Below are 27011 nucleotides of genomic sequence, written 5' to 3'. Positions count from 1 at the left end.
GGGGGGGGGGGGGGGGGGGGGGGGGGCAGAGGGAGAAGCAGGCTTCCCGCTGAGCCAGGAGCCTGATGTGGGGCTCAATCCCAGGACCCTGGGATCATGACCTGAGCCGAAGGCAGATGCTTAACCATCTGAGCCTCCCAGGCGCCCCTAAAGAGTGTTTAGATACAGAATTCTAATTTCAGTCTTCACGAATCTCCCAGGAGGGGGTGATGAAGAAACAAAGTCTCACTGCGGACACATGACCTGCCCAAGGTGTCCAGGCAGGACTGAAGGCCAGAGCTGCCCCCTCGTGTCGGTGGGCTCCTGATTCGGTAGGTGGGATGGGGCCGAGTGTGTGGCAAGGCGGATGCGCCTGTATGCAGAGAGCTGTGACAATCCCCAGGAGGCCCCAGCCCGGAGCTTGGGGAAGGGACGTGGGGCTTAGGGGCTGGCAGGTGCTGGAACAAGAGGAACGGGGTCATCTGTGTGCAGGCAGGTGGGTGCTGGGTGGATGTGACCCGGGTGGGGAAAGTCGTGAGGAGGGATAGGGGAGGCCTGCAGGGGGAATTTTAAGGAGATATAAAAACACGGATTAATTCCTGGACACTAGGACCCCTCTGTTACCTCCCTGTCCCCCAGTCTCACCACACTGTCCTCTGTTTTCTCTCCTTCTCAAACTGCCAGCCTCCTTAATTTCCTTAAATAAGCTATGGTTTACATAGAAACTTTATCTATGAAGCCCGGGCACAAAAACCACACCTAGATTTTTTTCTTTTAAAAACAACCCAAACCCAAGCGAAGTTGGAGCTCTGATTTATAAGCTCACGTCTCCTGGCACACTGGAATGGTACCATTGGGGGTGAGCATACTGGGTGAGTGTGGACCATGCTCCCTAGAGTCTGCTCGGCCACAGCTCACCCCCTGTGTTCAGGGACCATGAGAGGGAAGCCTTCATTTCCTTCCTCAACAAGGACCCAGAGCTGGTGAGTGTAGGGGATCAGGTGGCAGGTACAGGCCAGGAGGGAGTCGGAAGTTGGTGGGGGTAGTTAGTATCAGTTTTGTTATTCATCTGTTACTCCCCCCTGTGCCAGGACCATCTCAATACTCTTTGGAGTCTTCAACTTTCTTGGCTAGTTAATTCAAGAAATCTGTCCGTGCTGAAATTTGGATGGGGCATAAGCAGAAGTCAGATGAGGTTCACAGGGTAAGGAGCACAAGGTGAGAAGCAGCTTAGCTGTAGCCTGCCAATCACCCAACTCCTGGGTCTCCATGGGACCTGGTCTCTCCAGCGCCTGCCCGAGGGGACTCAGAAGCAGTTATGGGGAAAACTGTCCCTGTGAGCTAAGGGCGTTCCTTACTTAGGGTCTGGAGGCCCCTTTGGCTCTCCATTGTTCCCCTTCCAGCAAGATCTCAGGTTCCCCGATGCTGAAAACCTGGAGCCATGCTGGGGCCGGAGGAAGCTGGCAGAGCGTCTTGGCCAGCTCAGCAGCTCGGACTCCCCAGTCCTTGATTCGATTTCTGTGCAGAGACTGATTACACTTGACTGGTTGCCAAACATCCTATTTTGGTTACTGTGCTCATAAGACTGAGCTGTGATAACAAGGATGCCTTCTTTTCACACCAACTGAGTCATGAATACGGATCTGATACAGATATTTTTGGTGTGGGTCAGAATTTTGCTCTAAATGTTCTCTTTTCTTCCTTTTTAAAACCAGAAGGAGATGTGAATGGCAGCCACTGAAACCTCCCCCAAAGAGGGTCGTGGACAGCTTTGGTTTTGGTCGTGGACAGCTTTTGGTTTTGGTTTTGGTCTGCGTTTCCCACTTCCCCTGCGGGGAGGGGGTCTGGAAAAGCCTTCTCTCCCCTCCTCGCCCCTTGCTCAAACACAAACTTTCCACAGAACTCTTCATGCGCTAAATGTTCCCCGATGCTGTAAATCCCAGTTCTGTGACATTGATTGAAAAACATGAAATCAATCACAACATTTATTAAGTATGTAAAATGTTGTACAACACCAGGCTTTCAGCTTACACACTGAGGAGTAAGCTGCATTAAATTAATAACTTCTGAGACCTTGGGGCCCCAAAATAGCCAGCAGAGAGGCCCCGGGTGAAGAGCAAATGAGTCAACGTGATCCATTATTTGTCGTTCACAATTTAAACAAACCGCTTGATAATGTGAACATCTCAGTTAAGATGGGACGAGCCTCTCAATTACAGGTGGAGTTATTAGTTTGCGCCAGGCCTGATCTCGGAATGCTTCAGCAGTTACAGGTGACACTTGGTTCTGGGAAAAGGAAGCTCTGTAAGTGAAGATGCTAGCCCAGGGAGGGCAGGTCCAGAAGGCGATCCTCTGGCCGTGCGCCCACACGAGCCCGGGGCTGGAGCGGCTGCCCCCCAGCGACGAAGTCCTCAAACGTCTGCCTTGGTGGGGGTGGGTGCTCAACACATTCTCGGGGGGGGGGGGACCGAGCAGCCTAGACTGTTCTGGGCAAGTGTTTTGGAAAGTCTTATGTGCCTTTTTTAGTCTTATTTTTACAGAAGCAGGTTGTTATTGGCAACCATCGACAAGATGACTAAATGAATCAATGATGCGGGCGTTGTGCGGCCCGGTCTGGAACAAGGACCCGGTGTGTTTCCATTTCTGTATTTGGCAGTCAACCTCCATGCCCTCAGTGTGCGTGAACGCTGGGGACCGGCCCCCGCCCCACCGGCCACTGGGATGGAGGAAGGAGGACCGCTCCCACGGACCGTTACCGTGAGGGCTCCGGCATCGAAATGTTAGCCAAATGCACCTTTTCTCGTCCTCTCCCCTCTCCAGTTAAGGACACCAAATGTCAACTGCTCTTACGTGACCTCAAGCTCAGCTTGGCAACAGTATGTGCTCTGGGCAGAATTGCACGCAGAGGGCCCTCCAAGAGCTTAATAAGCAATCCTTCCTCGGCTTCCAGAGCTCTCTCCCAGCGGAGGGGAGAATAGGCCAGTGCTCACCCTGCAGGAGGAGGGCTGGTGTTCCAACTCCTGGGCTGTCTTTCTCCAGGAAGGGCTGTGGGACCCAAAGACACTCTGTTCCCTCTGGTCCAGATATGGCAGGGACGAGCATCATTCATGCAGGACCCCTGGAGCAGCCCCTCTGGGTCCCCTGGGCCTCTGTCAGGCATCTGGTATCTTCACCAGGAGACAAGACTTTTCCAAAGCTGACTTGTTCTCCTGGGCAAGGGAACATGGCACAAAATGCCAGAATTTGGATTAGCAACTGGGGACGAACAGCTAGGTGTCTCCAAGTGAGGGAAGAAGCCCCTTCCTGCCTGCCTCCAATCGCACGGTATGATAGCCTGATCTAGACTTTCCTTGGTGTTCTTTGGGTCATGAATGCCTTTGCGGAACTGGTGAAAGCCACTGCCCCTGGAGTGCTGCCCCTGGGCAGACTTACGGGAGTCCCCTGCCAAGTCCGCAGCACCTCCAGAGCACACCTTGGACTGTTCCGGGACAGCCTGTGTGACGGAACTTTCTGTGCTGTCCAACACGTAGCCACCAGCCACATGTGGCTACAAGCCCTGGGAATGTGCCCACCGCAGCTGAGAACTGCACTTTCTAGTCCTGTTTAGTTCTCATTAATTTCTAGTATTTGACCAGCCACAGGTGCCCAATGGCTACTGCACTGGAGAACAGTCCGTTAGAGGACTCTGGGATTCAATTCAGGGATTTTTGGCAAGTCAAAACTTCCAATGGACCTCTTTCGCTTGCATTTATTTGCACATTGAGCTTGACTCCTTTCCACCTAGGGTCTGGGAGCAGGTGGGTTCAGCAAAGGTGTCTGGAGAACGTCAGGGCTGGTGCAACCAGCTGGTGCTGGTGTTCTGTGTGTCAGCTGGCCCTCAGGTGCGTGGCCATCATGCCTGGGCCCTTACAACCTGTATGGACTTGTAGAACCAGCTCACATACGTTTTTCATGTACATGACAACAGTCAGACATTCTAGGAAGCCTCAAGTTTTCCCTGATAACAGTGACACTTAATCAAATAGGGCAAGATCTTTTGAGAATGATGCGAGTGTTTTTGTTCTCCCAGGAGATACCTTTTGGGGGGGTTTCATGGAGGAAGGGAGGGGCTTCTCACATGAGTTTGCTTAGGAAATATAAATATCTTTGAAGAAAAAAAATATTTAAGGGGAACACCTCCTGACCACGTCCTGCTCTAGCAGCTTGCTACCTAGACGCCACGAGATGGAAGGCACAGTGGATGGAGCAGAGGCACTCCTGGTGGGTGAGGCGTCGCTGGTACATGCCAGACGGTGCGTCTGACCCTGGGTAGACAGAGCGCTCAACGCAGGGCATTGTTTCCACGTCTCTGCTCTTGAGCCTGATGCAAAAAGACACCTGGCTGTGACCTTCCTTGGGGCCATTCCTGTTGCCTGAGCCCCACCAGCCCTTACACTGCCACCTCCATGCTGAATTCCAATACCTAGACCTTGGGTTCCTCCATGGCCCAGCTGGACCCAAACTGACACCACCAGGGGGCCAGAGCCTTACGATAGAGTCAGAATACGTCCACCTTTATCACGGATGAGTCTGTCTAGGGAAAGAGCAGATACCACCTGATGGCCACCCTCCAAGCACATCCTTGTGTTGCCAGCACTGGGCAGCCCCTTTTCCTGCTCTGGGCTTATTCAGGTTCCTCTGTGCAAGTGACACCTTGATTCTGCCTTCTCTGTATGAAGAAAGGTGGAGTCCTGGCAGACATGGTGAGAAGATGAGCCTTACATGGGAGAGGAGGTTTAGGAGGCATTAGTCAGAGGGGCTTAGAGGGACCTGGGCCCAGTAGGAGCCCCTCCCTCGTGGTTGGGGGAAGGGTTGAGTAACTGACCTGTGAAAGTGCTCAGCCCAGCCATGCGTGGAGAAGACACTCATCGGACCTGGGCCGCCATGTTTATCCCTTCTTTCTTCTTCATTCCCCTCACCTTCTGAATCTGCACTGGAACAATCCCTTCACAACAGACACCTGCCCAACACTGGTAGTGAGCTTTCTTCTTGTGCCTATTAGTTTACTTCATCATGGCAAAGTTCCTTGGGTCCTCTTGCCTCTTGTTGCAGGGGAAATATGGGACCCCATTGGCATCCTCTTTGGGAGAAGGGAGCCCTGCTTGAGGAGAAGGTGGACTAGAAGATGGTGGAAGCTGGTGTGACTTAAATTCAAAATTTAATCACCTAATTTTGTTATAATAAGCTAGATCTTCTTAGTTCAAGTGACTGACCATTGGCCATTTGTGTGTGGACTTAGTCACCTGTTGCTGATACTCTACTGGGGCATCTAAGAGATGTGAGGTGACAGAGAGGGTACTGTTGACATTGGCAGGATGAGCTTTGTCTCTCCCTTTCCTTTCCCTTGAGGACTCCATAACTTGGCCAGGGAGCCAAGATTTTAGTGCAAGAGACAAATATAGTAGGATGCCAACGGTACGGTAGGGGTGGAATCCCCTTTCCCAGCCCATGGTGGGCACCCTGTCCTTGAAGCATCCATGCATGGCTGGAGCATGGCATCAGGAATGACGCCCTCATAGGGAAGTTGCACCCAGCAATGGAGGTCAGCTCTGGTCCCAGCACCAGGGCCCCATCCAATGGTTCTGGTTCTTGGGGGTGCTTTATAATTTCTAAGATTCTGGATCTTAAACTGACCTTTCTTCTGCTTTGAAATTTTGTCCAGTTTGGTGTTTACATGGCATGAATGGGATATGAAAATCTCCTGCAATTATAGACTCTAATAAAGAGAAAAAGGAGATTAAAAAAATCCTTCCTCAAAAAGGGGGAGCATAACTTCCCACCCTTGAAGTATGACTGTACATAGTGATTTCCTTCCAAAGAGGATGGTGTGGAGACAGGGACAAAAGAGGAACTTTACAGTGGAGAAGGCTGATGAATACTCCTAAGCCAGGTATCGAGGTTGACATCAACAGGGATAAGTCATGTTGGTCGTAGGGACCCTTGATGTGATGAGAAGGGAACTTTGCCTCTGGGGTGTTCCTTCTAAAACCCATAACCCCAAATGAATTGTGAGAAAAACATCAGACAAATCCTATAGAGGAATGCTCCACAAAATACGTGACCACGACTCCTAAAAATTATCAGGATCATCAAAAACAAGGGAGGTCTGAGAAACTGTCACAGCCAAGAGGAGCCTAAGGAAACATGATGCCTAAAAGCCATGTGGTGTCCCAGATGGGGTCCTGAGACAGAGAAAGGACGTTTGGCAAGGAAATTCAAATAGAGTGTATGCTTTAGTTAATAATAATGCATCGATGTGGGTTCATTAATTGTTACAAATGCACACTAAGGTAAGATACTAATAATTGGAGAAACCAGGTGTAGGGTATATGGGAGTTCTCTGAACCATTTTTGCACTTTTTCTGCAAATCTAAAGCTGTTCTAAAATGACAAGTTTATTAAAAAACATTTCCCTTCTTCTATCTAGAGTAGTCAAAATCACGGAGATGAAAGTAGAGGGTGAGCACCAAGGGCTGGCGCAGGTGGGGAGTTAGTGTTTAATGGGGACAGAGGTTCGGTTTGGGAGGATGGAGATGTTCTGGAGATGGATGGTGGGGATAGATGCACAACCGTGAACATACTTACATGAACTGTATGCTTAAAAATGATTAAGAGGCCATATTGTAGGTTATGTGCATTTTACCACAATTAGGAAAAAAATTTAAATTCCCTTCTTCATCTTCTTCCCACAGTGTGTATTGTGGTGTGGCCTGGAAACCTGCTTACACCTGCTCTCCAGACTCTGGCCTCCTTGTGGATGGTCTAACTCAAGGACAAGACTCTACACACACCACCTCTCCCATGACGATAGCCTGTGTTGACCAGATGTCTCTGCTCCACCCTCTCTGTGTTCTTGACATCCCCATGGGCTCGGCATGAGCAGGGCTGCTGTCTGGCCAGTTTCACAGACACTCAGTGTCCTGAGGTGCATCCAGTGGGGGCTCTGGAGCCTCCCTTTGAACACAGTCTGGGAGGACTGATCGGGGAGGCCTTTGTGAACATCTAAGATTCCTCCATGAGTGCTTGTTAACTGGAGGGACGTGTGATGGTTGACTAGTCCCGTGTGCTAGGCTTTACCACCCTGGATGGGAGAACTCCCAGATGCCCTCACATCCTTGCCCTTCCCGGCTTTCTCCCGGTGACTTACTTTCATCCGTTAGTGTCCCCCTGCTGCCTTTCCCTCCGGGTGACAGTTATCCACTCTGCTCTGGCAGATTGCCCCTGTGCATGATAAATAGTCGTCATTTTCTTTTCAAGAGTCCCACAGCCAATAAAAAGCAATAAAAAGCGAAATGACACACAAATTGTATCCCCAAAGAGCCATGAAGGTCTAAGATATTGCCGCATGTGATGATCAGATGAGATTCTTTGCTTTTAAACAAATAACCCTCGCTAACAAAGAAGACTATTCAAATGAGGAAGGGGCGGGGTCTTCGGGAAAGGTGGAGAGGGTGGGCTGGTCCGGGCTCACCCCAGGAGCTAGGGTCTCTGAATGCTGTTAGAGTGATCCAGAAAGCTTCCTTCAGCATGATGGAGGAGGCTTCCAATGAGTGGCTGGCTTGGAGGGGTCTGAAAGGCTGGCTGTGCATCTAGAGAGGGGCTGGGTGATGGCACAGCGAGGCATAGGGTGCGGTGCTCCAGGGAACAGGGAGCGCACAGGGGTTGGGATGTGCTGAGCGGGGTCGCCAAGGCTCATTTCAAATGTGAGCAATATTTTGCATTTGACTCTTCCCAAAATGCTTTTCTAGAATGACTCTGTGTGTTGACGCTGGAGGAGTCACCTCCAATCTTGATGGGAAAGCAAGCAGGAGCTAGGACACAGTGTCAGCCCCCAGATGATCCCCTGAAGCGCAGACGCTATTGCTGCCTCTGGTGCACAGTCCCCTCCCCGGAATCTCATTTCCCGTGCGCCGTCATCCCCAGAGTGGTGACCGTCACATTTGTGCCATCAGAGTGACCTTGTCCCGAGCCCATCGCTCACGCCTGTGCTCGCATGGACGGCTGGCTGGGTCTCATCCATCAGGGCTGTGGTCCGGGCTGACAAGTCCGGCTTCCCAAGAGCTGCCGAATGAGCTCTTCCTTCTGCCCAGCTGGGCACACGAGGAGCAGGGCCGCAGGAGGGAACCCACTGGGCGTCATTGGGAGGAAAGGCCAATCCTAAACCAAAACCCCAAAGACAAGCACCAGAGCCTGCTCATAAGGGAATCACAGCCACGGTTCTCTACCTCCTGCACCTCTGCCTTCCTTCCGGTCCAGGTGTGCGGTCACCTGTGGCGTGAGCCCTGCATCCGGAGGATGCTTCCGTCCAGGCACATCCACATAACCTCTTAAGTCAGGAAGGGGGCCTGGGCCGTTTTAAAGCTCCAACCAGGGTTGGAACAGAAAGGCATCCTGGCATTTTGACCCTAGGGACCCACTTTGCCAGCCCCCCCACCCGCCCCCCAAACCCGGCGCTCTTGTTGAAGTGCCCGGAGAGGAGCCAGGAAAAACGGCTCAGGTGTCACTGCTGTGTGAGAAACTTGGTGATCTCTAGTGTCTCTGCCTTAGTTGCAAACGCTGGAATCCCCGACGTGTGCCAGGCCCCCGAGAGCATTCCAGCCCAGAGTGTCAGGGCAGATGTGAGGAGTGTGAGCACAGAATGAGGTGGGAACAGTGGGAACAGCTGCCAGGTCTCGGCGTGGCTGTGGGGCGGGGGTGGGCACGCCGGGAGCGGGCATCAGCTGCGGGTGTGGGCACGGGGCCGGTGCGGCCGGCAGAATGGCAGACCAGCTGCGTCTCCCACCCGCACTGGTCCTTTGTGATACGGGCTCGGCTGCCCTCCCTCTCTCATACTCATTCATTCATTCAACAAATGTGTGCGTATCTCGGTAATGTTTCCTACCTGATTTAAATTACCAGGTACTGTTGTATCACTGGTGGGCGTGTGAGGAGATGAGAACGGAGGCTTTACAGAAGCGGGCAGAATGAGAGGAGGCCATCAGTCCACAAAGGGGCAGAAGTCGACCGTGTATCGAGGGACTGTCGTGTGCCCTGCATTCTCACAGGTACGCGGCGCGCGGTGTGGGGTGTTAGCCTGCGCTCTGTGCGGGGCGTGTTATTTCTTCCCATTGGCAGGTGGTGGACAGGAAGATGTGAGCGGCTGAATGACAGGCCCACTGTCAGGACTCGAACCCTGGGCTGTCTGACTCCGGTCCTCCCAGAGGCTCCCATTACCAAGAGGCTGCCTCTGTGCCCTGAAACAAGCCGTGCTCCAGGATGTGGGCGGGGCCAAAAGAGCCCCCCTGGAGCTGGACACGGGCTTCGTGGGGCCTTCCTGACTCACACAGTACGAGCCAGAGCCGAGAGGATGGCGCGGGTTTCACCAGCAGGAGAGCAAGTGGGAAGGGAATTGCTGGCGGATAGAGCAGGGCTGGGGGAAGTGTTGGCCATCTTCCTGAATAGCAAGTGGCCTGGGGTCCACCCCCACGTGCGGGAAGAACAGAGAGTAAGTCGGAAGGGCAGCAGGGGTTCGGATGCCCTCTGGGGAGCCGGCGGTGGCTCAGCAGACAGCGGATTGCCCCGGCGTACCCATGCTATGAATGTTTCTAGGAGGCAGGTGAGGCTCAGGGCTGCACGGTCAGAGAGACCCTGCCGGAGCCTGCTGCCCTGTTCTCTGCTCACTCACACACAGAGCTTCCCACGAGGCCAGAGTCCTTCCTGAGCCAGGGCTGTGCACTGGCTATCTCCCTACCCCGTGTTCTTCCCCGACTCTTACGCGGCTGACCCCTTCCCACCTTTCAGGTCCCACCTAAGGACTTCCCTGCCCTCCCCAGCCTAAGGTCCCGCCTTCCCGTTCTCCGCCAGAGCAGGCTTTTTACTTCACCTGTGTTGGAGCCGACAGGTACCTCGCTACTGTTTTAACTCCCGTCCCTTGATGCCTAGTGATGCTGAGATTCTGGGCTCGTGTTCATCAGCCGCCTGGGCACCCCCTCCTGCCGGGGCTTGTCTGCTGACAGCCTGGGATCATTTTGCCATTTGGCAACTCTCGCACGATTTGTGGGAGCTCCTCATGTATGATGAAAACCATCAGTTTGACCTACAATCACCCGTATCGCCTCCCAGAAGCCGTTCTTTTCCTTGGGATGTCTTTTGCCTGTGGTCACCTGTTGCACAGAGGTTATAATTTGATAGAGTCAGTGGGTGAATTTCCCTGAGGGACATCTACTCTGGTGCTGTTTAAGGCATGCTCTCCTGCGCTGCTCAACAAGGGAGTCTGTAATTCCTTCCACTTGCCTTCAAGTTTCCACGTTGGTTCCCAACTCCGTGCGGAGTTCACTTCTGTACGTGACGGGAACATCTACTTGTGTTTTCCTTTCCTATAGGTAGACAGTTGTCCCCACACAACTGATGGAGTGTCCCCACTATTTCTAATGCCTCCTCTCTCCGTTAAGGTGAAGACCTTCCGTGAGAAATGCAACGCCCCAAGAGGAGGGGCTGAAGCAAATGGAAGTGTACAAGTTGGGAGCCAGCCTCTCCCAGGCTGGTCTGGCGGTCTGACTCCAAGAGCGCAACTCCTCCAACCATAAGGCATGCTCCTCGCCCTCCTGGTCCCAGATGGAACCTCCACCACCCGTCCAGGTTCCAAATGGCATGATGGAAGAAAAGTGGGAAAAGAGGGTGAAGGGAATGCGTCCTGTACTCTAAGCCGCTATCCGGAGTTTCGGTTTTATCCATTGGCCAGACGTCAGGAGTTGGAAATTCCAAGTAGCCATGTTCCCAGACGGAACCTGGGTCTTCTGCGATGGGGTAACCAGATAGTGGAGCCTTTTCTATCTTATGCCAGAATTGCATAGCTGCATACATACTTCTGGGCTTTTTATTCTGTTCTCTAGATCTCATTGCCTGTCCAAACACGAGAGCCTCTTAATCACTGTGGGTAAATCTTGATACCTGCTAAGGTTTTGTTAATTTCCTGCTGCATCATCATGGTTATTCTCTGACTTTTATTCTTCCAAACAAATGTTGTAAGAATCCGTTTATCACGCACAACGAAACTCCCAATTGTGAATTTTATTGGGTTTCATTAAAATTATAGATTAATTTGAGAAAGTGCTGACTTCTTTAGGATATGCTCTTTCTTTTTTTTTTTTTTAAGATTTGATTTATTTATTTGACACAGAGAGAGGGAAAGAGAGAAAGAGCACAAGCAGGGGGAGCGGCAGGCAGAGGGAGAAGCAGGCTTCCCGCATGAGCATGGAGCCCGATGCGGGGCTCGATCCGAGGACTCTGGAATCATGACCTGAGCTGAAGGCAGTGGTTTAACCAACAGAGCCACCCAGGCGCCCCGAGGATATGCTCTTTCTACCTGTGGCCACAGTGACCTGCTTCATCTACTCAGGCCTTCTGCCAGACCCTTCAGTAATATCACATAAACGTCTTTTCCAGCTCACCTTTTCTTATATTTATTCCTAGGTACCTTGCAGTTTCTGTGGCTTTGGTACTTTTTTTTTTCTATTACATTTTCTGATGGGATTTTTCTAACACAGAGAACTACTTTGGGTTTTTGCATATTGATTTTGAATCCAGAAAGTACCCTAAATCCCCTTATTAGTTCTATCTACTAGGTTGGCGGTAGAGTCTTGGAATTTCTCTGTAGACAGTCTCTTCCTCTGCAAACAATGGCAGTTTTGCTGTTTCCTTCCCGATCCTCGTACCTCGGTTCTGTTTTTCAAATGCAGTTATGACATAACCTCCTTTTTTTTTTTTTTTAAATCACGTAGAGGATGTTTCTTCTGTTCTGGATTTACTAGGAGGTTTCTAGTTTGTTGTTGTTTTGTTTTGCTTTGTTTGTTTTTATACCTGCACTTGATGCTGAATTCTGCAGGGTGGGGTGGAGGTAGGAGGCACTGCCTGACCCTGGCCACCTGTTTCCCTGCTGAGTCAGAACCCCTCCCATTCCCCACCCCCTCCCCGCTCCAGTAACAGTCCTAGACTCTTACCTGAGCTGTGTCTTATTTCCCTGAATAAATCAGCCCACTTGACTGCAAGGTACCCTTTGTTACTACATTGTGAGATTTAATTTTCAAATATTTAATCTAAGATTTTTGCAACTATGTTCTTTGTGAGGCCAGCCTGTAATTTTCTTTTCTCATAATGCCCTTGCTCAGCTTTGATATCGAATTATATTGGTGTCAAAAAATGAGTCATGTGTTTTATTTGCTTCATGTATTTGCTGGAACAATTTGTGGAACTCTCGCTTAAAAGCCACCAGATCCTGTGTGCGAGTGATTTTTACAATTTTTATATAGTAAACACTCCATCTCTCTTAAATGTTCAGATGTACTGACAAAAGATTACTCACTATAGTCTTATGATTTTAACACTTCTGTTTATCCACAGTTATTAACTCTTTTCAAGTTCTTTTTTTTTTTAAAGATTTATTTATTTATTTGAGAGAGAGACAGAGAGAGAGGCCGGGGGGGAGGGGCAAAGGGAGAGAATCTTCCAGCAGACTCCCTGGTGAGCATGGAGCCTGACTCGGGGCTCGATCTCATGACCCTGAGATCATGACCTGAACGGAAACCAAGACTCGATGATCAACTGACTGAGCCACCCAGGTGCCCCAAACTCTTTTTAAGATCTTAATTCTATTTATTTGTTTCTTCTGTTTTCTCTTTGACCTTCTGCTCAGTTGACTATTAAACAGTTTCTTTCAAAGAAACTGATTTTGGTTTTATAGATCATCTGTATTTTGTTTGTCTCCTGTGTTTTATCATTTCCTATCTATTCAATGCTTCCTTTTTTGATCCTCCTTTTATTTTAGTGGGTACTTGAATGATCAGGTCATTTATTTTATAACTTTAAAAAGTTTAGTAAAAACTATAAATTTACTTTTAAGGACTGCTGTAGCTCTGTCTCATGAGTTCTCATATAAAGTGGTATTTCTGTCAATGAGTTTTAAATATTTTGTTATTTCTATTGTGATTTGTTCTTTAAACTATGGGTTATGTTTTTTTATATACATATATCTTAGTACCTATTTTTTGTACTTGTTCATTTTAACCATTTCTCTGTTATTTGGCATTTGGTCTATGTCTTTTAAATAGCATGTAACTGGATTTTTTATGATCCAGTGAGATGGTTTCCGATTTTTGTGGGTAATTTTGATTGTCACATTTATTGTGAGTACTGATACATTTGTTTCTATTTCTCTCCTTACCTGAGTTTGGTTGTATCAGTGAGGCTTTTCTTATATTCTTTTCTCCCTCTGGTTTGGAAGGTATTACATCTCTTTACATATATTTTAGCTAATTCCTTTAAGTTGTTAACTGTTTCTCTTCCAACAAAGTCAAGGTTATTTGGTGTTTTTTTCTTCTCCAATTGCACCCCCCCACACACACCTTACATTGTTGTCTGGAAGTTTAATTCAATATTCTTAGATTAAAAAATTCTAATTAGAGGTTAAATAGATTCACTGAAATATTTTTTTATCAGTTTCTTTGCTCAGTGCAGTCTTCAACAGGCCACCCTCCTTTAGTTCACTTTTCTTCTTGCTGAAGTATCTCCTTTAGTAGTTTTCTCTGTGAGGATCTGGGTGGTAAATCTTGTTTCTCATTTCACACTGTGATAGTATCTGGGCCTCCTTTGCCTTCAGTCTGGAACAGCAGCTTCGGAGGGCACGTTGAACGCTATGCACCCTTCACCCTTGGAGGCTGTTTATTCTTCATCTTCTAGCATCTGTTGTTGCTAAGGAGACATTTGCTGTCAGTCTAATTACCATTCTTTTGTAATCACATGTGTAACACATGTGTTTTCTTAGCTTCCAATACTTTCTTTGCCCTTCATATTCTGTAACAGTTTCATTATGGTTTACTTATGTTTACCCTGCTTAGCACTCAGTGTGGCTAATTAGCTGAAAGCTCGTACTTTTTCATCACATTGTGAAAATTTCTAGCCATGCATTCTTCAAATATCGTTTCTTTGCCACCCACCATTTTCTCCTTCATGCACGTTGCAATCTCAGTTTCTCTTCTACATCCCTTAGTGTGTCTTCCACTTGTCTTAATCTCTCTCTACTTTGTGCTGCATTCGGAATGAGCTTCACCGTGCATATGCTTTCTATGACAGGTCCATATTGAAAGAGTTCCAATGTCTATTTTTCACTCCTAGGATCTTTAGTTGAGATTTTTAAAAAAATGGTCTGTTATTAATTCATATCTGATTCCTATTATTTTGTTACCTTCTTGTATATTATTCCTTTCTTAATCTCTTTGAGGCTCTTAAAAGTACTCTAGAATCATGTTTTGGGGTTTTTCTAATGTTTGCCTCTCACCAGTGGTGAATGCCTCAACTGATTTTGCAGTGTTCTGGCTGTCACAGTTAGTGTGACATCAAGTGTTCTGGAGAACCTTGTGCTGAGAGTATGGGAGTCTCACTCTCTTCCACCTAACACTGTTTCGTGGTTTTGCAGTTGTCTTTCCTCTGCTCCTGAGAGTCCTGGTCCAGACCAGTGCTGCATTAGAGAATCCCAGCTCCCAGCCCAGGGTGATGCTGGGGAGGACACAGATACGGCCACGGGTCAATGGCACATCAGCCACGTGGCCGCTCTGCTCCCCAGCTCTCCCTAGCATCCCTCCATTTGCTCCTGGTTTCATCTGTAAACCTATCTGGAGTCTCCCACCACATGGGGTTGCCTGGGTCCCTACTGGCCTCAGGAGTCAAACCCCTCCCACTTCTGATGGACTTTTGGCCCCAGAGCCAGACATGCCCCCAGCTTTGATTCCTTTCCTCCACCGTTTCTGTTTCAGGTCCACAGAGAGCTTTATTTTCTATTCGAGCACTTAAAACATATACTTAATTAACTTCTGCTGTGTTGGAGCAAGAACAGTTGGAAGTTTGAACTGAGATGCAAAGTTGCCTGGAAGTCCAGCCCTACATCCGCCACAGTGGAGGAGCTCATTCAGTGAATGACGCAGTCTGTTTCTCCAATCTCAGGTATTTTAGGGGCTATGAGTCTCCTCCTTTGCGGATACAGAAAGGGAGCCTTCCAGTGGTGGAAGGCACCAGGGTGCAGTCCGTTTCTTCACCAAAGGCCACCAGGGGCACATAGTCAGGCTCCGAATCTGGGGGGTTTAGAGAGGAGGCTGCAGGAGAAGGAGAGCTGCTTAATGCAAACTGGGTCCCCAGCACAGCCAGTGTGTGAGGCATACGTTGCAGAGGGAGATAATGAGTCTGTCCTTGGATGGGCTGGTGGTGCTGTCTTTCCTAATGGGATGTTAAATGAAGTTATGTCAGACACAGGCTTACTTATTGGGGAAAAGACAATCAACACATTCTCATCTCCAATTCCACTTAGTAGCTGCTGCCTGTCATGACAAGCAATTGAAAAAGTTGGAGCTGATGTTAGTGGTGATGGTCTTATCAAGACCTGGCTTCATCCAAATGCATCCCTTTGTGCACATGTGCATGCATGTGCACACACATACATGTGTGCATGTGCAGAACAAGGTGAGAGAGAGAGAGAGAGAAAGCATTTCCTAGACTGATCCACATCAGAATGCATTGTATTTGGCATTTCTGGCTCCTGCCCTGAGTCTGTCTGCATCTCCTTCATGAAGTCCTGGAGCTCAGTAAGGCCAGTGACCCTGCATTTGGAATTGTACTGACTTTTCACAGCTAACAGCCAACATGTTGCCAAGAGGAGATTTGATTGTTGAAGGTATCACATCTTGCAGGGAAAAAGAGATGAAATCTTGAAAACCCAGGATATTGCAAGTAATTATTAAAGCAAGTAGTTTATAGATCAATTGCCCCATCCACTCAAATGCAAAGAGTCTGGGACCTCAACCGCATGGAAATCTCTGAAAATATTTGTGTTAAAGCCCCTTGGTAAATACTCCCTGCGGTGCTTTTGGTGCACAAGGCAATAAAAGATGTTTTGTTTCAGTGCACTCTTCCCATGATTTAAAAAGGAAATGGGAGATGCGTACAGCAGCCCTGCCATCATGCATCCTCAGAAGCTGCTCAGCCACAACGGAACATCTATTCTGTGTGCTTAAGGGGGATCACAAGGACCATAACATACAACACAATTTGTGTTGAAGCAGTTAAGTGGTAAACTTTTCTCCTTCTACAAATTCAGTTGGTTAATCTCATTTTTAATGTAGCATAAGCCCTGCCCCATAAAAACGGCATGAAAAATGGAATGATGTGAGACCACACAGAGGTGACGGTGCTGATTGAGAAGGAAACGTGGATGCCGCCATCAGCCAAAGCTGGACCAAACAGCCACAGCAGCCAATGGTCATCAATATTTGCATGCCTTTAAAGTTTTTCATTCCTGTTTGTGTATAGTCTCTACTGGATTGAAAAGACCTCTCATTTAGGATGAGTCTCATAATTCACACTTCTGTTCATTCTGCAGATAACTGTGAGTGTGGATGACGTGTTTGGAACTTTGTTGGAACTAGGGATGCAGTAGAGGACATGGGGAAAAACCACCTGCCCTCAGTGAAGGTGCATCTGGTGGGGGTGTGGCGACATTCAAGAAACACCTCAAGAAAGGAGACCGTGGAGATAACCACTGGGAAAGAAATACACAAGGGCGATGAGGTGGCATCCCAGAGCAGGTCACCTGCTGTTTTGTCTCCTGATACCAACTGTTCTTTTCATTTGTGATGCTCATGACACTTTTGTGATTCCTTGTGCTCTATGCAAACAGAAATCTTTTCCATCTTCTTCACTTGGTCATCCTTGGACTTAACACCAAGCCTGTCCTGCAGCAGTTAATGTGTTTGAATCAACCAACCAACCAATCAATCAATCAATCAATCAATGTATCAGTGAAACCTTTGCTGACTGGCCTCAGATAACGTGGGAGTTCTGTTAATCCCCTTGTTTTTCTTTCTTCCCACCATGTTGCTGTGTGCAGTGTGTGTTAAAATTACACACTGGTGGATAAATCGTTAATTGTCTCTACTCATTTCATGGGTCACTGGGAACCTTTTTCCCCAACTAAATTATTTCTCAAGGGCAGATATATGTCTTCACTTTCTTTATTACTCCTCACAATCAATGCATCTGGACGCCTAATGTCTGGGTCGAGTTCCGTGCTGGATCCATACCTGCCACCGTGTTAGAATTTGTATTCTTCCGTCCCCCGTTAACGACAGTGTGGCTCTGTCGCTGGAAGGGACGGGAAGAGTGTGTAATTGGAAATTCCCCATCTCAGACATTACTCAGGTTAGGTGAGGGCAAGTCAGTTCAATTTTCATTTCTTGGGGTTTTATACCCTGCTGTTCTTTATGAAAATTCTTCCAGAAAATGTGAAAAAAAAAAAAAAAAAAAAAGAAGATTCTGGGCCACGGAGAAAACAGGGAGGTGAAGAAAGATTCTCAAAGGCTTTTCTTTAGAAGTCGACTGGTTTTTCTAATCAGTCACAGGAAAAGCCAACAGCAGAGCCCATGGACTGTTAAGAATCTGTTCTGTCCTCAATTTCTTTTCTTACCCGCTCTTCCTCCCTCCCTCCTTCCCTCGCTCTCCTCTTAGAGATAGTCAGCAGTGAGTGGAATAAACCAGGAGAATTATGTTCAGGGTGGATCCACAAACACACCTGTTGCCGTGTGATGCTGGGAATTCAGGACAAACAGGGCCTCGAGGAGTGTGTCCTGCACGCGGGGGTGAAAGTGTCTGGAGGGAGTACTGGGCAGTCACCCAGAAATGGCAGGCTGGGGTCAGAGTGTTGGGTGCCTTTGAGTTCCAGGGCACAGACATCCCTTTGCTGGTATCGTCCCCTCCTGTAGCTGCCCCGCCTGGACCTTTCTCTAACTCCTGGACACAGCCGGTCTTACTTTCAGCCTTTTTAGTCTGTATCCCATGACCGAAGATTGGCTTATTTGTTCAGAGTGAGACACTGTTACTGAACAGGATGTGCTTGCAATGTGGACCAGGAAGACATGGCCCCAGTGTTTACTGGCCATTAGATCTTGACGGAGTCAATCCATGTCTTTGAACTTGCATTTCTCCTTCTGTAAGACGGAACCAGTAATAACCACCTGCAGGGTGGGGATGGGAGAAGGTTTTACAAAACCACTTTGCAGATTTGAAAGTGCCCTCTGCATGTCAGCCAGATAGGATTACTGTGTTTGGTTGCTATCACCAAGGAGTCTAAAATTTAATTGTAGGGGTGCAGCTCCAGTTTGTGCTTCCTTCCTATTCCACTGACTATGCTTTATTAGCAGCACAGAACAGGTGGTCATTTCTTGATAGCTGGGTGTAGGATATGAATCTATTCCACAAACATTTGTTAATCAAACACCTACTATATATTCCCTCTGCTTGGTCCTGTGGACAGCGAAGAAATGAACAAAGCACCATCTCAATAGAGTCTCCTTTTTTCTTCTAAAAAGTTCTATTTTTCTGATGATATTTGTAGAGCCCCTGCCGATGTTTTAATCCTGGCAACTCTGAACGTGACCTTCCAGGGAGAGGAGAATGAAGGTTGCAGATGAGTGGGCCTTGAGAGGGGGAGGTCATCCTAGATGGTCTAAGGGGGTCTGAAATCATTGCAAGGGTCCTTGGAAGTGGACGAGGGAATCAGAAGGACATTGGACAGTGTGAGACAGACTTGCTTCACTGTTGCTGTCCTTGAAGATGGAGGGAGGTGCCATGAGCCAAGGCAAGGAAATAGATTCTCCCCTGGAGCTTCCAGAAAGGAGCCCAGCCCTGCCCGCACCTTGACTTCAGTCCAGTGAGACTTCTGACCTCCAGAACTGTCAGGGAATAAATCTGTGTTGCTTCGCAGCACTGTTTTGTGGAAATTTATCTCAACGATAGAAAACTAACCACATATTATTACTCCCTTCTCTTTAAACATTAACCTCATTCAACAAATATTTACCGTGTTCTTTTTTAGAGATCTTTTTTTAAAGGTGTTATTTATTTATTTGACAGTGAGCGAGAGCACAAGCAGGGGGAGCGGCAGGCAGAGGGAGAGGGAGAAGCAGACTCCCCGCTGAGCAGGGAGCCCGACATGGGCTCTCGATCCCAGGACCCTGGGATCATGACCTGAGCCGAAGGCAGATGCTCAACGACCAAGCCACCCAGACGCCCCTAAATACTGTGTTCTTCTTACGTGCCAGCCTCTGAATAGGTGCCCGATCTGGGATGGTGGGGAGAACCGGACGTGCTCGGTTCCTGCCCTCGTGGAGCTTAGTGTGATCGGGGAGAGGATGCCAATGAAGCATGTTTGGAACGACAGCTGCAATGCGGGCCCAGCACAACAGGTATGTACCACCTCCTGTGGTCGCAGCAATCTAGCAATCTGTCAGAAGATCACCCTGAGGCTGCCTGGTTGCCCCCCTCCCACCAGGTGCGTCCTCCTCCAAGGAGCAAAGAAAGGCCAGGCCAGAGCTGGGGGTGTAGGCCGCCAAGTCGCAAGGTGCTGGGCAGCTGAGCTAGGGAGCTGCTCCTTCAGAGCAAAGCCCTTGGCCAACCAGCCTTGGCATTCCACTCCAGGTGGCTCCCGGGCGGGTCAGGTCAGGGGGGATGTCTCCTCCTGTCTTTCTTCTGCACTGTCAGTCAGGGGAAAAGACATCAGAGACATTTACGGAGCACAGCTAATCAGTTAAGCATTCAATTAATTAGGCAATCATTTCTTTGCATTTGATTTTCATTACAGTGAGTTTATTTTAGTTTCTTGTGTAGGAAAAACAGGTGCTCACATTTAGCTCCATCAGCTTCCTGTTGCTGTTTGATTCACATATTATTTTTAAAATAGGTTTATTTTGGGGGCAAATGTGACCTGAAAAAACCCACTCATATTTACTCACCCATGTTGCTATTTTTGTGGTGCTGGTGGTGGTGGTTTCTCCCCCAGCATTGGGACGGTTTAGGAACGTAAATGAAACTCCATGACATCACACCCACTGGTCCCTCTTGCACAGGAAAGAAACCCAAATGTAAACACTAGGAATCTACAATAGGCAAGGCCCCCGCGTAGACTGAGGCTAACGTCGTTTCCTAAAGGCGGTTCTTGGTCCAGGTCTGGATGGCTTCCGGGGTCCTCCAGCCGTGTTCAGGCCCTGGGACGTCAGGCCAGGGATGCACCGAGTGCACACCCAGAATGATGGCCCACTTGCTCCCATCTCACAAAGCTCCTGTCACTGTCAAATGCCCCAGCCCGGGGCCCTGCAGGTGCCCACCTGGCATGCCAGCCAGTCCGGGGGTAGGCGTCCACAGTCACAGTACAAATGTGAGCAGGCAGAGTGAGTGATATACACATTCATTATTCTCTCCCAGTCCCTGCTTCTAGGGGGAGGCCACACACTTTTTGCTTTCTGTCTTCAGATAAAGGTCAGCGGGCTGCCTTCTGCGGTTTTGAAATGAGATGCAAGGATCCTTAAACTGCTCCCTCCCTACTCCCCCCCTCCCATCTAGGTTTCCTTTGTGTGTGTGATATAAAGGGTTAATATAAAAATAGAAGTTCTCAAGGCATTATAGAGTTCCTCTGAGGTTCCCATGGAAACCAAGCAGTGCAAATATGTGAAGGATTTTTTTTTTTTAAGTTGGCCAAAAATTTCATCCTCCAAAGATTTGGGGTCATTCTGCCTTATGGCCTGGGAAAACTTTTTTTATTTTTAAGATTTTCAAGAAATTAGTAAAATCTCTTCACCTGTCCCCACCCTCCCACATGCACCCAAGCCACAGACTTTTTTTTTTTTTTAAAGACCATTTCTGTCCCCACCAGAAATGGTCTTTTTGTGCTATTTCCAATAGGACCCCTTGAGGGTTTAAAAAAAATCTTTTTGAAACAAAGTTTCTTCTCTCCAATCTCAGCAAGGGAATAAAGATTATTTCTTTCTTTCTGTTTAAAGCAATTTGGAACAAGTCTGGTCACCGACCCCAAGCGGATGGTGACAAAATCCCTTGGGGACATCCAGAACAAACATTCTGAGAGAGCAGAGCCCCGGGTCAGGGCTGCCTTTTGCTTCTCCTTCCCCTGGTCAGGTAGACTGCACTTGGTCAACGGAACCTCTTCTGGACGTCGCTGCTGTGGCTGGAGAGTAGAAAAGACATAAAATGAGGGCTTTTGACCCCACTGCTTGATTTCATTAAAGGCTGATACACAGCGTGGCTTGGGCAGGTTGCGGAAGAGCCCCAGCAGCTCCTATCTGCCGCGAAGCTGGTGCAAGCATGAGTCCTGAAGCATTATTTCTCCTGCTGGGTCCCCCTGCCCAGGCCAGGGATGAGTCCCCAGGCTGTGTTATGGCTCCAGGGGTCTCTCAGATGCCCCCTCCCCAGCAGAACTGCCCTCTGCTGCGGGAAGCCACATCTTAGGGAGTTTACACCCTCTCCAGGACTGATGGGTACAGGGACAAAGGTGGACCCCGAGTCAGGCCAAGGCCACGTTCTATCTTTCTGCTCAGACCTACTCACTCCATGTCACTTCCTCCACTCCCTTTCAGGTTTCTCATCCCCACTCTCCTGCCCGAGTCCAGTCCTTGTCTCAGGCTCTGTTTCATGAGGAGCGCCTCCCCTGCTAGACCTTCCCCTGACATGCTTCCCTGCTTTCGGTGTGATAAGTCATCACGGGGCCTTTTTAATGCACTTTTCCACATGAACAACAATGTTCAACTGGATGTCAGTCATCAGGCAAACATAATTGGATCGGGAAAATGTTATATTGTGAATTAAGTTGACTGATGGGGAAATGTCAGTTTTATTAACATTCTCCCTTCAGATGATAATTTTGTATCCATAAAGATGAATAACAAAAGAGTTACAGAAGGCGTCAACTTGGAAGATGGAGTCCTTTTAATCAAGTCTGCTTTTCCTTCCTTTCTTCCTTCGGTTTTTAAATATTTGATCTCTCCGTGTGGAACTGCTTCCATGTTGTTGGCCTGGGATTGGAAAGAACATCCCCAGAGCAGACTGTCTGGCCTAAAGCCAGTTCAGTGCACGCTCTCCGGACGCTGTGTGCGGGCACACTGTGTGGGGGGTTGGCATCTGCACGCTCCCGTGCGAGTCCTGAAGGGGGCTGAAGATGGTGGAGGGGGTGGTGCTTGGCATCAGCAGCTGGGCTGGCAGGACCCCAGTCCACCCCTCATGAGTGTTATCTTCCAGGGAATGCACTCTCTGTAGTTACAAGACTTTGACACTGGCTTCCAGTTCCCTTTTCTTGTTTTTGTTACCCTGCGGAATATGCTGGAAACCTCTGGCATCTCCTCCCACCTGGCTCTTGCATGACTCCTTACTGAGTATTCCCCCACCTGCTCATGCCTCTCTGGGAACACCTTTCCCCTCAAAGCGGTTTGGGCCCTCCTTTAAAAGGTGGGACCTTAATCCACTCCCCAGCTTCTAGAGGTTTCTAATTCCCCCAGAATTACATCCAAACCTTCCCGGGGCCTACTAGACCCACACGAGTCACCCCTGCCTTCTTCTTTGCTTCATCTCCTCCTACGGCCCAGCCTCTGAGCCTTTGTCCTTTCTGTTCCTTCCTCCTGCAGCTCTGTCCCCTAGAAGGTTCTTGGCTCACTCCCTTGTTTTGTAGATGAGTTTCAAAGTGTCACTGATGGACAGGCCTTCCCTGCCACCGTTCTCTCTTCCTCTCTTGTGCTGTTTTCTTACCTGTGCCTAATCGCCACTGAGATCCCTTGTACTGATTTCTTAGGCATTTCAGTCTCTTGCACACGCTCTAGAACATTCCACGAGGGGAGAGACTTCGCCACTGTGTCCAGGGCTGGGGCAGGGGTTGGCACGCAGCCAGAGTAGTTGGCTATAGGTTTCGGTGTTGAATTAATTTATTGTGCCAGAGATGAAATGATAGATGGTACTTTGCTCTAGAAGTGTTTGTTAGACTGATGAGAAACCTACCCTTTAAGAGGACGTGTTTCTGAGAAAACAACCTTCTGTTTCTCCAGGAAGGTGTGCGGGAAATGGGGCCCCTCTGCACGCTGGTTCGCGGTCTGTCCTGGAATCATCAGCCCCCAGGACGAGGGCAAGGGATCTGTTCTCTGGGCCCCAACCCCACGAGGCCAGTGTGTCCTCCCTGCAGATCAAAGGGCCTCAGGGATTTGCTGAGAGTGACGCATCTTGCATTTGGTGGGGTTCAGATTTAAATGCAGAACAATCTTTCCTTCTGGTGTCCAATCACACAATCGTCCATGAGTGTGTTTGAGAGAATGGATGTGTGTGTGTGTGTGTGTGTGTGTGTGTGTGAGAGAGAGAGAGAGAGAGAGAGAGAGAGACCCTGCTAGGTGGGGACTATTAGAACAACTGGGATTCTGTCCCTTCTTGGAAACAAGCAAGTCACAGGAGAATCCCATGCAGGCAGGCACCACTCGGATGAACCCAGAGTGGCATCTCCCCCGGGGGCATCAGAGACAGGGTGTGGGTTTCCAGCAGGCACACGGAACATTTCACCTAGATTGGTGATATTCTGGGTTTTAGGATAACTGCTGGGTTCATTACCTTATGCTTTTGCATGTAGGAAGTTTCCCTGTAGGAAGGGCAATCGGGCTACGGTCAGCAAACTGAACTGTCCACAGTGGTCACAGTCCTAATGATTTTGAGAAAAAAATCCAGCCCTTTGGTTGAAGGCACTTACAGATGGCTTAGGTTCAAATTTGTCTTTCACCCTCGGTCAGGCATGCTCCCGTTTCGGTAGAGTCCACAGGTGATGTGCTCTCGGCTCAATGCGGTGCAGCGATTTCGATCTGCTCCTTTAGCACACTGACCTCCTAGCATATGGGCGCAAGACTCAGCTGTCGGCGGTGCAGAGAGAGGCCTCTGCGGAGGGCTGAGCTCGCACTCTGGTCGGGCAAAGGGAAAAGGAGTCTTTGAAATCCTGTATCCCCAAGTCTGGGGCCTCCAGCTTTTCGGTGTGTAAGGACCCCCAGGAGGAGGAGGTCTGAGCTGATTACCGTGAAGTGCAGATCCCACACATGTAGGACAATGACGGTTTCCTAGCCAGACAACTTAAGCCTCTGCCCTGCAGCCAGACAGCCTGAGGGTAAAAGGTGACCAGCTTTATCTTCTTTTTTATTTTCAGGGGATGCACTAGGTTTACTGCACCTCGGGCGTGATGGCAGACCCCTTGCTCCCTTCCTTTCTGTAGGATCCCACACCCTTGCCCATCAGTGACCCCCTGCGCCCTCTTGAGAGAGGAGTGATCTCCCCTGTGCTGATATGGGTTGTGGCCAAGTCACACATGTGGCCGAGGGAATCCAAGTAGATTCAGGGGTTATCTTATCAAAGACGCTTTCAGGGGCACCCAGGTTTCCAGTGCTGGTCCTGCTCTGCCCTTGTGCCAGGGGGACCCATCAGGGAAGGAAAAGACACAGGAGACAAAGCTGTGCTGACCCAGAAAGGGAGAGAAACTGGTCTGCTTTCCGAGTCATGCGACTTGGGTTGTTTGTGACTGCAGCCTTCCTTAGTAAGAGCTGGCTCGGGTGGCCGCCTTGTCCCCAGATCCTCATCTGGGACACAAAGTCTGAAAATCCTCCTGTGAAGATGCTCTGGACCCATGCAGATCCGGGCAGTGGAGGTTTTTACTGAGAAACAATGACCGGAATCCAGAGCCAAAGCCCCCTGCTCTTCACTGAGAGGGGGACAGCTTCAGTGATTAGCTGCCCAGTGCACATTTCTCAGTCTGAAATGTTTGTGGAGCGTCACGCACCCTATAAAGATACTGTGACAGCCTGTGACATATGTGTTGGAATGTTGGCAGGACAGAATGATCAGAAACCAAGCATAGAAACAACCCCATTTGCTGGCTTTCTTCCTGGCGAGTTCTTGGGGCCAGTCCAACCCCGCGCGTCTTGGTTCAGACGCTGATGTACTGCACTGTTAACAGACACGCCGGGGTCCCTCTCACCTGTCACCTCACCCCGTCCTCCTCCCATCCCTGGCAGGTGGGCAGGACAGATCGCACCCCCCTTTTAGACTCGAGGGACTGGGAATGAGGGAGGATGCGTGGCTTTATCCCATCCAGGAGACCATGGAGCTCTGATGGAACTGCGCTTGCTGGTTATAAATTCCACATTATTTATATTATGTCCGTGCTTTTCAACGTGTGTTCTGCAGAAAGCTTCTTACACCGATTATAAAAGATGTTCTCTGAATACAGGACATATGTTTAAAACTACGGGGAATGCTAGGCTCTGTGAAACAAGTTTTCCCACCATGGGGCTGCTCAGAGCCTTGTCATGCTTTTGGGCATCGTGCATCTCAGAAGAGGGGCTGCCACACTCGGGCCGAATGGATTCGGGTCTCCGCTCTTACTCCCCTGCAGTAGGGTCCTATGTCAGTGTGGTGGCTGCCCACGCATGTCCCTTCTGTGGCCATGTGACTTGCTTTGGCCCATGAGCTAGTCCAGGACACGAGCAAGTAGGGTTTGCCCTCTTTCACTGCGAGAAAAAAACCACCTTGGGTAGCTGCTAGTCCAAGCAGGATGCAAGACCTGTGGATCATTCCAGGAGCCAGCCAGCGTGGGATCCAGCCCAGCTGAGGCCAGGCAGACTCTGCCCGACCTGTGGACACACGGTCAGTAGATGCCACTGAGCTTGAGTTCTCGGTGGCAGTCCACGCAGCAGTGTTAACGGCAGTAGGCAAGATAAGAATGCAGTGTTTCTCTCTTTTTTGACCATAGAACCCTTTGTTTGTTGAGTGCTTGCAGAATAGGCTTGGAGGAAATCCTGCAATCCACCTTGGGGCTCTGCCAGAAAACATGCTCAGACCTGCTGGCCACAACGCAGACCATTTGGAGGGTTTCTCAGCTTGCTGGCGTCCCAGTGGCGTGGGTCCCAGGGGCTGAGGTGACCCGGCATTAGTGCTCATTTTATTTTTTTTTTTAGATTTTATTTATTTATTTGAGAGAGAGAGAGAGAATGAGAGACAGAGAGCATGAGAGGAAGGAGGGTCAGAGGGAGAAGCAGACTCCCTGCCGAGCAGGGAGCCCGATGCAGGACTCGATCCTGGGACTCCAGGATCATGATCTGAGCCGAAGGCAGTCGCTTAACCAACTGAGCCACCCAGGCGCCCCATTAGTGCTCATTTTAGAAATGTTGGGGCACCATGTTATCTCCTGCCACCTCTCCCAGGGGCCTTTCACATCTTCCCGCTATAAGCCTGCTGGGCGGTGGATCTCCGTGATGTCCGGACAGCCAGCAGAGAGATGGCCACCCGCATGACAAGGCCTCCCAGTCTTGCTGTGATCTGACCAGGCGGTCGGCATTGCCCGAATTTATGGGAAAGTCTTTATTCCAGCAAAAGGTGAGTATTTTCTTGCTTTAGCCAGGGTAAGAAATCATGGGAGAAGCCCCGATAACTCAGAACAGATGAAGTGTGACCTATCTAAAATTTGTAATCCATCAACCCTGCCACTCCCCTGGCAACCTTTTTCCTTCCAGCTCAGAGGGAGGTCATTTTTCAGCCATTCGAAGCACCTTCGGACTTGCCACGTCCCCAGCTTTGGAGAAGGGCAGGTTGGGTTGAAAGACTGAGCAGGAAGAGCAGTAATGTCACTGCTTTTCTGCCCCAGTCCTTAAAGAGGTAGGGAGCATTGGCCCCCCACCTACTGTATCGATCTTTTGTTCTTTTCGTGGGGTGGCGGTGGCACGTTGGAAAGAGGGTGGGGAGAACTGGATGCTTTATCCTGAGAACAACGTTGTGATGTAAGCATGGCCAGCTGGCTTCTCCTTGTCCTTATCCCCTTTTAAGATGTGACACAGAGAATGAGGCACAGAGAGAATAAGAACAGGGACGTGAGGGGCCATGATGGGCACAGAGCATCCACAGAGGCTGGTGAAGATTCTCGTGTACAAAGAGTCTTAGTAAGGTTTGTTTTTTTGTTTTTATTCTGTTTTCCCTTCAAAATGAATTTGTTTTGTCTTAAGAAGAAGCACCGTAAGGTAAGTCTAACATTTTCTCCATATATTTCCTGGGTAGGATCTGAGATAAACAAACATAAGTTGATTGTTCACCATATCACCAAATTGCTTGAAGCTTGAGGAACC

General features: G+C 49.2%; 1 long non-coding RNA gene across 1 annotated transcript in view; it reads left to right on the top strand.

Annotated features, from left to right (window-relative positions):
• Positions 1 to 7309, top strand: part of LOC118020353 — a 16130-nt gene extending 8821 nt beyond the window's left edge. Inside the window, exons 2-3 of the long non-coding RNA XR_004681852.1 lie at positions 201 to 311; positions 6711 to 7309. This is a non-coding gene — a long non-coding RNA (uncharacterized LOC118020353). The remainder of the gene's footprint in view (positions 1 to 200; positions 312 to 6710) is intronic.
• The last annotated feature ends 19702 nt before the right edge of the window (positions 7310 to 27011 follow it).

This window comes from Mirounga leonina, unplaced genomic scaffold (assembly GCF_011800145.1).
Source record: "Mirounga leonina isolate KUSES-001 unplaced genomic scaffold, KU_Mleo_1.0 Mir_173, whole genome shotgun sequence".
Taxonomy (NCBI): Eukaryota; Metazoa; Chordata; class Mammalia; order Carnivora; family Phocidae; genus Mirounga; species Mirounga leonina.
This window is presented reverse-complemented; position numbering and strand designations above follow the sequence as displayed.